This window comes from Dromiciops gliroides, chromosome 3 (genome assembly GCF_019393635.1).
Source record: "Dromiciops gliroides isolate mDroGli1 chromosome 3, mDroGli1.pri, whole genome shotgun sequence".
Classification (NCBI taxonomy): Eukaryota; Metazoa; Chordata; class Mammalia; order Microbiotheria; family Microbiotheriidae; genus Dromiciops; species Dromiciops gliroides.
In genome coordinates, this window is record NC_057863.1 from 364,169,463 (window position 1) to 364,181,199 (window position 11,737).

General features: G+C 36.4%; 1 pseudogene; it reads left to right on the plus strand.

Annotated features, from left to right (window-relative positions):
• The first annotated feature begins 10,570 nt into the window (after positions 1 to 10,570).
• LOC122747624 lies at positions 10,571 to 11,157 on the plus strand (annotated as a pseudogene).
• The last annotated feature ends 580 nt before the right edge of the window (positions 11,158 to 11,737 follow it).

Consider the following 11,737-nt stretch of genomic DNA (forward strand, 5'->3'; position numbering starts at 1 on the left):
GCAAGGGTTAGATGAAAGTCAGCCTGATGTAGAAGAGAAAAAAGAGGTTAACAGATAAACCTAAGACCAGAGCTCTAATTTAGATCTGAGCTCCAAGAGGGGCTATAACTTACAGACCCCAGTTCTGAATAACTTAAGACTTGGGCCTTCATCAATACAAGTCAGGGCCTAGGTTCTTGTTAACTGGTACCTGGAGATCTGGCTCCTATTAATTACCCCTATTAATCACCACCCATTACAAGAACATAAAGAGGCAGGTCACAGAGACCCTAACTACAACAAATAGAGACAGGCTTTGGAAATCCTAATTGATAAATGTTAATACCCAGAAACTAGGCCTGGGAATGAAAAATACAGGGACACTTTGACCTTGGCAAATTGAGGTAACATTCACAGCAAAGGCCAAATTTGTCCCCAGTTCACCTTATGATGAGTAAACCCCCAAATCACACCTCCACAGAAAAAGGTACCTACCTTGGTGCTGGCCTAGGACCCCAGGGAACTCTAAATTAGGATAAACCCTCCCCCATACCTAACTAAGGTGGAGATTATTATAATGAGACTGATAATCAGTTTATCCATGATATAAATATAACTGTCTTTTCTTTCCCCATTCAAGAGATACATTTCCATTTTTCTGGCTCTCTCCCTGTGGTGAACAGTCTTTCAATGAAACTTGGGAAACTGAGTCATTGAGTCTTGTAATTCTTTGGGATGACTCATGATCAACCTGATCACCCTAATTCCATCCCACATCAAACCTATTACATGAGTCCTCCTGAAGTCTGCAAACCACCATGGCACCCTCAGGATTGAGGATAGCTTAATCTAACTATGTGCAACCAGAGAGAAGCAATAGTGAGGTGGTACTACAGGAGGTCACACATCCCACTTCTACAACACTTCTCCCTTCCGCCCAACTTGGCCCACAGACAAAGACCCATTAGCTTTGTATTAGTAATAGCTCTGTTAGATTCCTCTCCACTTTTCTCCTCTATTCTTTTTCTCCTTTCCTCCCCTCCTTCCCACTTACCTTCCTTCCCTTATCCCCTCTCCTCTTGTCCCCTCCCACTGGTTGTCTCCAACCCATATTTCCTCCCTCCCTCCCATTTCCCCTCTCCTTTCCCCATAATAATAATTGAAAAAGTCCTAGACCTAGAGACAAGAAAAATCGTTATTCAAATCCTGGTTCCAATACTTAAAGAGTTCATCCTGTACCTTGTCAAAACACTTAAATTCTCTGATTCTTAATTTCCTCATCAATCAGTCAAATGACTAAAATATCTAAACTTCCTGATTTACCAGGTTAGTGTGAGAAAATAATACTTTGTATCATCAAAAGCTGGGTATTGGGTATTACTGAAAGCTACTGTGATAATGAATAGTAGTAATGAATTTATAAGCATGTGTAGTTGGATTTTGGCTTTATCACAATTCTAAATAGCATGGCCATTTCATTTTATTATTTCATCAGGTATTTTATTGAACCCTGAAACCATGAAAGTTATTGTGCTGGAGATATGGGGGATAGAGATGAAGATGGCATTGTTCTTATCTTCCAGGAGCTTATCTTTCAGAAAATATAATATGCACATATAGACTACATAGAATTAAAATATGTATGTAAATTATTATACCATATGGACAAAGATTCAATGTGTAAATAGGTATGTATGCATATAGTAAATATACAATATGCATACACAATGCTCATGTATGTATATAAGTATACGATCACATGTATGTGGTTGTACATCTGTGTACATACATGCAAACACATGCACATATTATGTATGTACATACATATGCAATTACACACACAGACCATTGTGTAGCCAAAAGTTGAAGTCATAGGAGCATCTGCTCAACTTTGCCATTTTAAAGGCAAATCCATGGACTTGTATGGATAGTTAGAGTAAGTTACAGCTTACCCCATTGAAACTTAAGCCTGCTGTTAATGACAAACTTAGCAGGGGCTCACAGATGGTTTTCTTCCTTCTATGATTTCAAAGTTACTCTTTTACACTTGGGGTCCAAAAGAAAAATCATGGTAAATGGCATCTTATTTTCACTGTTAAATGTTTCTTACCATCTCCCCAATGTCTTAGTTAAAAGAGAACAATACATTACAGTTACCATCACAGTTAAAGTCAAAGGGGTCAGAATCTAATCTGCCATTCTCTCTCAACTCCTATTAAGAGCTAAAGGACCCAATGCTGTCTATAAAGTATTTAAGTAAACTTGGCAGGTTTCCCCTTTCTAAGGATTGGATGTACACTGATTTTAGCACCAAGCAGGTAGAACAAAATTTGCTACAAGTTGTACTGAATGTTGAATTTGAGATAAGACTGTGAGGTTATACCTATAAAAGGGAAAGTACAAACTCATGTGCAGAATTTCAATGAGTCATTCTACTTCCAATAAATACACACTGGATACTCAGAAAGAATTGGAGCACTCTCAGGATGCAGTTAGGGCCAATAAGAATCTCATCAGGGACCATTTCTAAGATTAGTTTTTGATGTTGTATTCGTCCTCTGCTCACTATTTCCTTGTCGTTTTGCAATACAGTGCCATTATGATGAGGGCTGCAGCTAGCTAGAACTAGTTGCTGATCTCAGTAAATCCAACAGAAATAAGGATAGAATTCTAGTTTCTTCCACTGGACAGGTTCTTTCTCCAAAGATGTTTTCAAACTATTTTTATAGTATCATCTACTTCTCCACCTAGACCCGTGCTCTGGAGGTGTGATCCAGAGATAGACTGTTGTTCATCCTTCATTCTCAAAGATGACCAATGACATCAGGAGGGTGATGTCTTGACTTGCAACTAAATTGAATTTGTTAGGCAGGGCTGCACAAAATCCTTAGCCTCACTCTTTCCTCCAGAGTTATCAGAGTCCAGAGGCAAGACAAAGGTCAGAATAATGGGCAATGGTCCCAGATGCAGTGGGAGACCTTGGCCTTTTTAAACTAAGGTCTTTCCCAGGTCTCATTTACTGAGAGAGAGAGAGAGAGAGAGAGAGAGAGAGAGAGAGAGAGAGAGAGAGAGAGAGAGAGAGAGAGAGAGAAGTAAGAACATTATAGGCTCAGTTGACATTGGCCAAGTATCAATAAGAACTCAAACTCAACCCAACTGGCCACTCTGTGGTATCTGTATTGGTTATGACTAAAACTCCCTTCTTAGTCAGATGACTTCAAAGAACATTTTTATTTAGTTATAGGAAGTAGGATAAAGTTAGTTTGGGATTTAGAAGAAGTAGAAATGATTTTGAACCTCAGTTTGTATATTTATGAGTTATGTGTCCACAAAAAAGTAACTGCATCTTTCTAAACCTCTGCTCTCCCAACTATAAAAGTGGGATGATAATATTTCTCCTATCTACCTGTTAAGAAGAAAGTGCTGTGTAAAGCTTAAAATGTAATGCAAATGTGAGCTAATGTTGTTTAAATGCTCAAGATGACCAAAAATGACAATTTAAATTAGTGACTCCTCAAGATACACCTCCCTGTGGTTGAAAAATGGAGTAGGCAAAACAGTAAATTCGTAATTTTTTGCATTACTCTAAAACTATAGGGCTACATGGCATTTGTGGGACATTACAAGGTAAAATTTAAAACTTTAGATGCCTTCTACATACTAGCAACATGGTTCCTGATATCAAGATACTTTTAAATGAGCTCTTGAATTAACAGGTACTTTCAAGCAAAGAATCTCACAGGTCTATATATCCCAGAAGTGAAACTAATGATGTGTACCCTTAGGATAAATAGCAGAATGTGTTGATAAAGCTGGTTATAAATAATGCTGGGTAGGCCAGAGTGGGGGGCGGGGTGTGGAGAAGCATAGAGCAGCAGCACAAAGACCAGGTATGTTGCAGTCACTGGTAAACTGATTTTACAATTTCCTTTTTTGGCTAATGAGTCTTGCTTAATTTAGTTGTTTCTATGCACCTAAAGCATTTAAGATGCTGCCAATACCTTCTAAATTTTAATAGCCTGGGAAAAAGCTGTAGTTGCCCTGCCCTACTTGCAATTCTGATAGATTCTAACTTGATCCAACACAGCATCCAATGGGTATTTTCCATTCAGGAAATGTAAAAATATTATTTAGCTAAAGATAACTGCCAACAGCAAATATAAGAACAGTTAACCTATACTGTCTCCTTGTGAATACTAAAAACAATTCTATTAGAGTTTCTAAAAAGCAGGGAATGTTTTACTTTTATCTCTGTGTGCCCAGCATTTGGTATAATTTCTGAACACCTAGTAGATGCTTAATAAATACTTACTGACTGATGAGAAGGTTTTATTTTCAAAGTCTCACAAAGTTAGTATATGTAGCAATCATATTGAGCAAATATGCTTTCAAAGCAAAAAGAAACCCAAGAAAGGGGGTTTTAATTTGTTATAATAACAATATTTAAACTCTTGGGTTCATGGGCAGATCCCTATCCTTGGGGATCCCCTGGCTTCCTCTGGGATGATGGATGAGGAAATATTTCAAGAACTAAATATAGAGAGCTTTGCCAGATGACATATAAACAAATATGTACAAATGTTTGAAGAGCATAAAGATCAAGGAGGGAAAAGAGCCATTTATAGTAATATAAAGTAGAAATTATGGAATAGATTAGAGTAAAACAATAGCAGTGATAAAACTCAAGGGAAGATACGATCTAATAGAAGAGATTTAGATTTCCTTGAGAAGGCCAGAAATTCTGTTAGTTGTACTACTTTAAATTATATAAAGAATGGGATACTGTCCAAAGAGGAACTATAAAAGAGTAATATCATTTGATACCTTCACCAGAACACTATGATGACTCAGAGTGGACTAGGGATGTTTTTGGATTCTCAAAAGCTTCAACAACAGAACATAACTTATGGAAAGTACTACCAAACTAGAAAACTGTCAAATATGAATCTAGAAATTGAGATTCATTCAAGCTAAATTTGGGGTGGCTCATTATTATAAAGTGGACCACAGGATTCCAATTATAGTAATATTTAACCATATAAATGTCTTTGCTAAATTTTCTAATCAATAATTGATCAGGGGCAGCTAGGTGGCGCAGTGGATAGAGCACTGGCTCTGGAGTCAGGAGTACCTGAGTTCAAATTCGGCCTCAGACACTTAACACTTACTAGCTGTGTGACCCTGGGCAAGTCACTTAACCCCAATTACCTCACTAAAAAAACAAACAAACAAAAAACAAAAACAATTGATCATCAAATCAGTAGATTATTCAATTATTGAAAAATCAGGTTCTAGGGCATTGGCATTATGCATACCTTTTGATTCAGCAATACTACTACTTGGTTTATATCCCAAAGACATCCCTAAAAAGAGAAAAAGACCTATTTGTACAAAAATATTTATAGCAGCTCTTTTTGTGGTGACTAAAAATTGGAAATCAAAGGAATGCCCATCAATTGGGCATACTGTTGTCTATGATGGTAATGGAATATTACTGTGCAGTAAGAAATGACAAACAGTATGACTTCAAAAAAGCTTGGAAAGACATGTATGAAATGATGTACTGGAAAGTGAGCAGAACCAAGAGAACACTGTAAACAAAGACAGCAATATTGTATGATGAAGAACTGTGAATGACTTGACTATTCTCAACTATACAATAATCCAAGACAATCCCAAAAGAATATTGATGAAATATACTATCCACCTCCAAAAAAAAAAAAAGAACTGATATTAATGGAACAGACTGAAGCATGCTATTTTTCACATTGTTTCATTAAGTGGCAAATATGATAATGATGTTTTGCATGATCATATATGCATAACCCATATCGGATAGTTTGCCACCTCGGGAAGGGGGTGGGGAGGGAGGGAAGAAGGGATAGAGACTGTAACAGAAAAATATAAATACAAATGTTTAACATGAAAAATGAATAAATAAATAAATAAATAAATGAATGAATACTTTAAAAAAAGAAAAGAAAAATCAGGTTCTAGCCTAATGGTTTATTTATGTCTCTAAGAATCAGTCTAAAAAACCTGTCCTCATATATTTTCAAGATTATTGGTGATCATCTCTGTTGATTAGACCAGGAACTCAGATCTTTTCTCCCCTGCCCTGCCCCACGCCACTCCACCCTCCCCACTTCCATGGACACACAGTCCTATGAAGACAAATGTTATATTTGGCATCCAAATCCATGGACCCTCTGAAATCTCCCATAAATCCCAGGTTAAGATCGATTTATTTAGACATTGACAAGCCTAAATGAATCCAGGTTTGAAATGGAAGATCTCTTAAGTTTCTTCCAGTTCAACAATGCTAAAATTCTAAATATGATCATTATACTAATTGGGCATCCAAATTATAGATTTCTGGGCCACCATGTTCCCAAATTTGGTGAAAATAGAAATTACTGGTTTGCTAAGATATTTTATTTTATTTTATTACAATATTTTAGTCTTAGAGAACTTTAAACCTTCCATAAACAAAATTTATAGTGGATATGTTTAGAGATACTTAAGTGCAGCGAAGGGAATGACACTCCTATATTATTTATACCCACCACCCCATACACACAATATTAAAATCCTGGAGACTCAAGGTGAAGGCTAGCTGAATTGACATTGAACATAGAAAGGTACATGATTGGAACTTTAATTACTTTGATCGGTCATGCCTTGTAGCTATGTGTCAGCTTAAGCCAACTCAACTGACATAGAACAAAGGCCATGAGTGTTTTAACATCTTAACACATTTCTAATGGTTGATTAATAAATCTATTGAACTGCACATGTGCTCAGAATAAAAAATACAACTATAAAAATTGGAGATAATTTTTGACAAAATATTATATCGTCCGTGTTAAACATTGAAATAAATGATAGACTATCCCCAAAATTAACATTCGCATAATCCCAAAGCTGACTCAGTTGAAGGCTATTTTTGTACAGGGGGTTCATTTAATTAAGCTAAGAAGAGTTTTCAGAGAAACTATCGAAATACTAGTCAATTGAACATTTTTCTTTTGAAAAGTTGTTCTGTTGTCATATAGATTAAACTGAATTTAACTAAGGGATTCTCAGTCACTTTAAAATTCAGTTGACCAGTTTTACTTTTTTCTAACTTCTATAGAGTAAAGATTTGCATTAATTTTTGCAGGGTTTTTTTTTTTCCTGTAGAAGAAAGGGGAGGTGGAGGGAGGATACCTTCTTTATGAAAGGTTTTATAGGAGTTTACACTACAAATCAATTTCCAACAATGCTTTGAAGTCTTGAAATTTTAGAGATTTACCACTTTTGTGGTTCTACAGGAATAGACATGGCTAAAAATCTACTTAACTTATTTTTAGAAGATATACCCAGAGGCTTTATTCGTTCTAGGCAACTCCCTGGGTGAAATCCTAAAATTTTTTTCTAAATATGAACTTTCTTTCTCAAAGCTATAACATGACATTGAAAATCCTTTGTTTTTTTTTTCTCTAACATCATTTATTATTATATAGGTAAAATTTATTTTTATATGGATATGATAAAAGTTTTTGTTATATGGGTAAAACCCCAGAAAATATGAATATAGGGTTGAATTTGGAAATTATCTACCAGTTATATATTTGTAAAATTTAGCATTTCATTTACAAACATATGATTTTCCCTTCTAAAATGGAAATATAAAAATATCCTCCTCTGAAACTCTGCTGACATAAGATTGGATTTATATAGCATTAATATTACATATAAAATCTGAAGTAGTATCCTATTTGGATAATTGTTCAATCATTTTTCAGTTATGTTCAACCCTTTGTCAAGTACATTTGGGGGTTTTCTTGGCAAAGATACTGGAATGGTTTTCCATTCCCTTCTCTAGCTCATTTTATAGATGATGAAACTGAGGCAAACCTGGTTAAATGACTTGCCCAGGGTCACACAGCTAGTAAATATCTGAGGCAAGATTTGAGCTGAGGAAGATGAGTCTTCTTGACTCCAAGCCCAGCCCTCTACCTACAGGACCAATTAGCCACCATCATTTCAATGTAAACGACCAAATAATCACTTAGTTTATATTTTGAAATAATTTATTGGTAAAGAATAATAAAGGAAAATAATTCTTTCATGTTCATGATTTTATAGTTATAAGGAACCTTAGAGATTCTCTAATCTAGCACTCTCATTTTTTTTTTTCAAAGAGTTAACTGAGGCACCCAACAGTTAAAGGACATATAAGTAAGAAGTCAGTGGAAGAGATGAGATTCGATACTCATGTCCTATAATACCAAATCCAATATCATTGCTACTACATCACTTCATCTCCTCCTACATTTAAAAAAAATTGAATTTACAGTAAATGCCTCCTCTGATATTCTGCCTTTTCTTTGTCTTATTTGAGATCTTCAGAAATACTGGAGGACACATACACACATACATGCATGTGTTTATATATACACATAAAATATATAAACATGCATGCATATATACGAGTCAATAGGTGCATATATATATACAGGTTTTAAAGAGTTAATCTTCTTACTGTTACATTCTATGACTAGGTGTCAGGGTATCAGGGATAATAGGTGGGAAATAATCCAATGCCTGAGATTATGCTGTAATTTATAGATGGTTAGGAAGGAAGAAGGAGCTCAAGGGGCAGCCAAGTGGCACAGTGGATAAAGCATTGGCCCTGGATTCAGGAGGTCATGAGTTCAAATCTGGCCTCAGACACTTGACACTTACTAGCTGTGTGACCCTGGGCACGTCACTTATTCTTCATTACCCTGTAAAAAAATTTAAAAAATAAAGTAAAAAATTAATAAGAACAAGGAAGCTCAGGACATCAGTGATATCCAGTACTAAAAATATTAGGGAAGAAGTAATAACTTATATTTATAAAATGCTATGGTTTATGTCACCTTACTCACAAGTACCCAATGTCATGTAGTATATTATTTGTACGTGTATGTTTGCATGCACAGACACACACATGTCCACACACATATTATTCCTATTAGGTAGATGAGAAAACTGAGGCTTAGAAAAATTTAGTGGTTTGCCCAGACTCATACAACTAGTTAACAATCAGCCAGAATTTGAACACAATTACATCAAAACAATGTCAAAGAATTGAGTGGTATAGCTAGGGATATGGAGTGTTAATATTATTTCCATTTTATAGATCAGGAAACTGAAGCCAAGGGATGTTTAATGACTTGCTCAAGGTCATACATTAATTGATGAAGTAGCCAGGATTTGTATGCTCTAAAACATCAAAACCATGTCAAAAGATTGAGTGGTATAGTCAAGAAAGCAGATTCAGTGAGATAGAGGAGTGTTAGAAAGGTAAGGTCAAATCCCTGGAGAATTTGTAAAATCAGTATAGTATGCTATATAGGAATCAGGCAAGTGATCCCAAAAGGATTGTATAGCTTCCCTTTAAGTGCAAACCAGAGCATGCCAGCTGCTTGCCCTCAGGCTTTCTAAAGAAGCCAACTTGCCAAAGAGTCGGACCTAGGCATTCAGCTAAAACTGACCTATACTCTGGAGATGGAATCTAAGGCAAACGGCTGTTTATCATGTTGCATTGTTGACCTGTGAATAACTACCTTTTGTACATAAACTTTGTCTACATTGGCCCATGAGTTTGACTACTTTCGATGAAATCACCAGTAAATTAAACAGTGATCTATTATCATGGCCTTGACACATGCAACAACTTATTTTGCTAATAACAGAGACAGAGATTTAAGAAGCAATTGGTCACATGCGATTTTTGGTGGAATAGTTAACTTGTGTGAAAAATTCTTAGACTGCCTTTTTGGAAAAAAAAATGAAGCTTTCATTCTCTTTGGGAAAAGGGGATCTAATACCATTCCTAATACTGTATGCCCTTATCTCATTAAGGACTTCCACTTCATTGGGCAGATAGGCATTTTCACCTGAGGATCTTGGAACATAATTTACATGTCTAAAACTCTTTCTGCCAGAAGAAATAGTAACTTGCAAATTTAATAATAATAGATGTAAAAGTAATTGAGGAAAAAAAGGAAGAATATCAAGAAGGAGATTACAAAGGCAATTAAAGTAGAAGAGGGGACCTACAGTAATGATCCAAAATGTCATTGTGAAAAGCAGGCAGGAGAAAAAATGCAACTTTTAGAAATGTGGTGACTGCTCAACAGATGCCTCAAAGACAGTGTTATTTAAGTCACATTTCAAGTGACTTAATTCTGGTGGCCTCCTATAGAAAGTGTGCTTTCCTGAAATGTTCTATGTTGTTGTTGTTTTGTTTTTTGTTTCCCCCCACCCCCTCCTTCAGGAGTACCATGGAATTAAAAGACAAAAATTAACCCAAGTAGTGATAGTGATCCAAGAAAGAGTAACATTTTTTTTTCTTGGTCATTGTTTTAATTAAGGAAGAACATATACTATTCAGTTCAATTCAACTAGAAGTTAGTAAATCTTTCCTATATGCAGGCATTGTACTAGGCTCTTGGGATTCAGAAACAAATAAAATAATGACTGCCCTCTAGGAGCTTAAATTCTATTAGGGGAGCAAATGTATAGAAACAGTAGGTGTTTTCTCCTTCTGCTGGCCAAGATGCCAAAAGGGAAGAAGATGGCTACAGCCCCTGCTGTTGTAAAGAAGCAGGAGGCCAAGAAAGTGGTTAACCCTTTGTTTGAGAAGCAGCCCAAGAACTTTGGCCTTGGTCAGGACCTCCAGCCCCAAAGGGACCTCACTCGATTTGTCAAATGGCCTTGACACATTAGACTGCAGAATCAAAGACTTATCCCTTATAAGCTTTTGAAAGTACCACCAGCAATTAACCAGTTTACTCAGGCTTTGAATCTTCAGACAGCTACTCAACTGCTTAAACTGGCTCACAAGTACAGACCTGAGATAAAGCAAGAGAAGAAGCAAAGGCTGCTGGCTCGAGCTGAACAAAGAGCTGCAGGCAAAGGAGATGTCCCCAGGAAGAGACCACCTGTCCTCAGGGCAGGTGCTGACACTGTTTTACCCTAGTGGAGAACAAGAAGGCACAGCTGGTAGTGATTGCACATGATGTGGAGCCCACTGAGCTTGTGGTCTTCCTTCCTACCTCGTGCTGAAAAATGGGGAACTATTTGCAATTCAAAAGGGGAATACAACACATTCACAAATACCTATTATATAAAATAGTATTGTAGTATTAGTGTATAAGTAAATTAGAAGTAAATGCTATGTGAAGACTCCAAGGGTTCAGAAAAGAATAAGAATTTATATAGAGCCTCCTATGTGCCTGACACTGTGCTAAGTATTGTCATTTTACACTTAAAAAAGCTAAAGCAAACAGAGATTGTGACTTGCCCAGGGCCATACAACTAAAAAGTAGTGTCTAAGGTCAAATTCGGAATCCAATAAACATGTATAAATAGTGCCTACTATGTGCCAGCCACTGTGCTAAGTACTTTTTACAAATATTATCTCATTTGATCCTCACACTAACCCTGTAAGGTAGGTGCTATTATTATCCTCATTGTACAGTTAAGGAAACTGAGACAAAGGTAAAATGACTTGCCCAGGATCACACAGCTAGCAAGTGTCTGAGGCGACATTTCAACTCAGCTTACATTCCAGATCCAGCAATCCATTCTCCATACTGCAATAGATGTGTAGCTCAGTAGCTGTGGTACTAAATAGTGGGCTAGGGGGCAGCTAGGTGGTGAAGTGGATAAAGCACTAGCCCTGGATTCAGGAGAACCTGAGTTCAAATCCAGCCTCAGACAC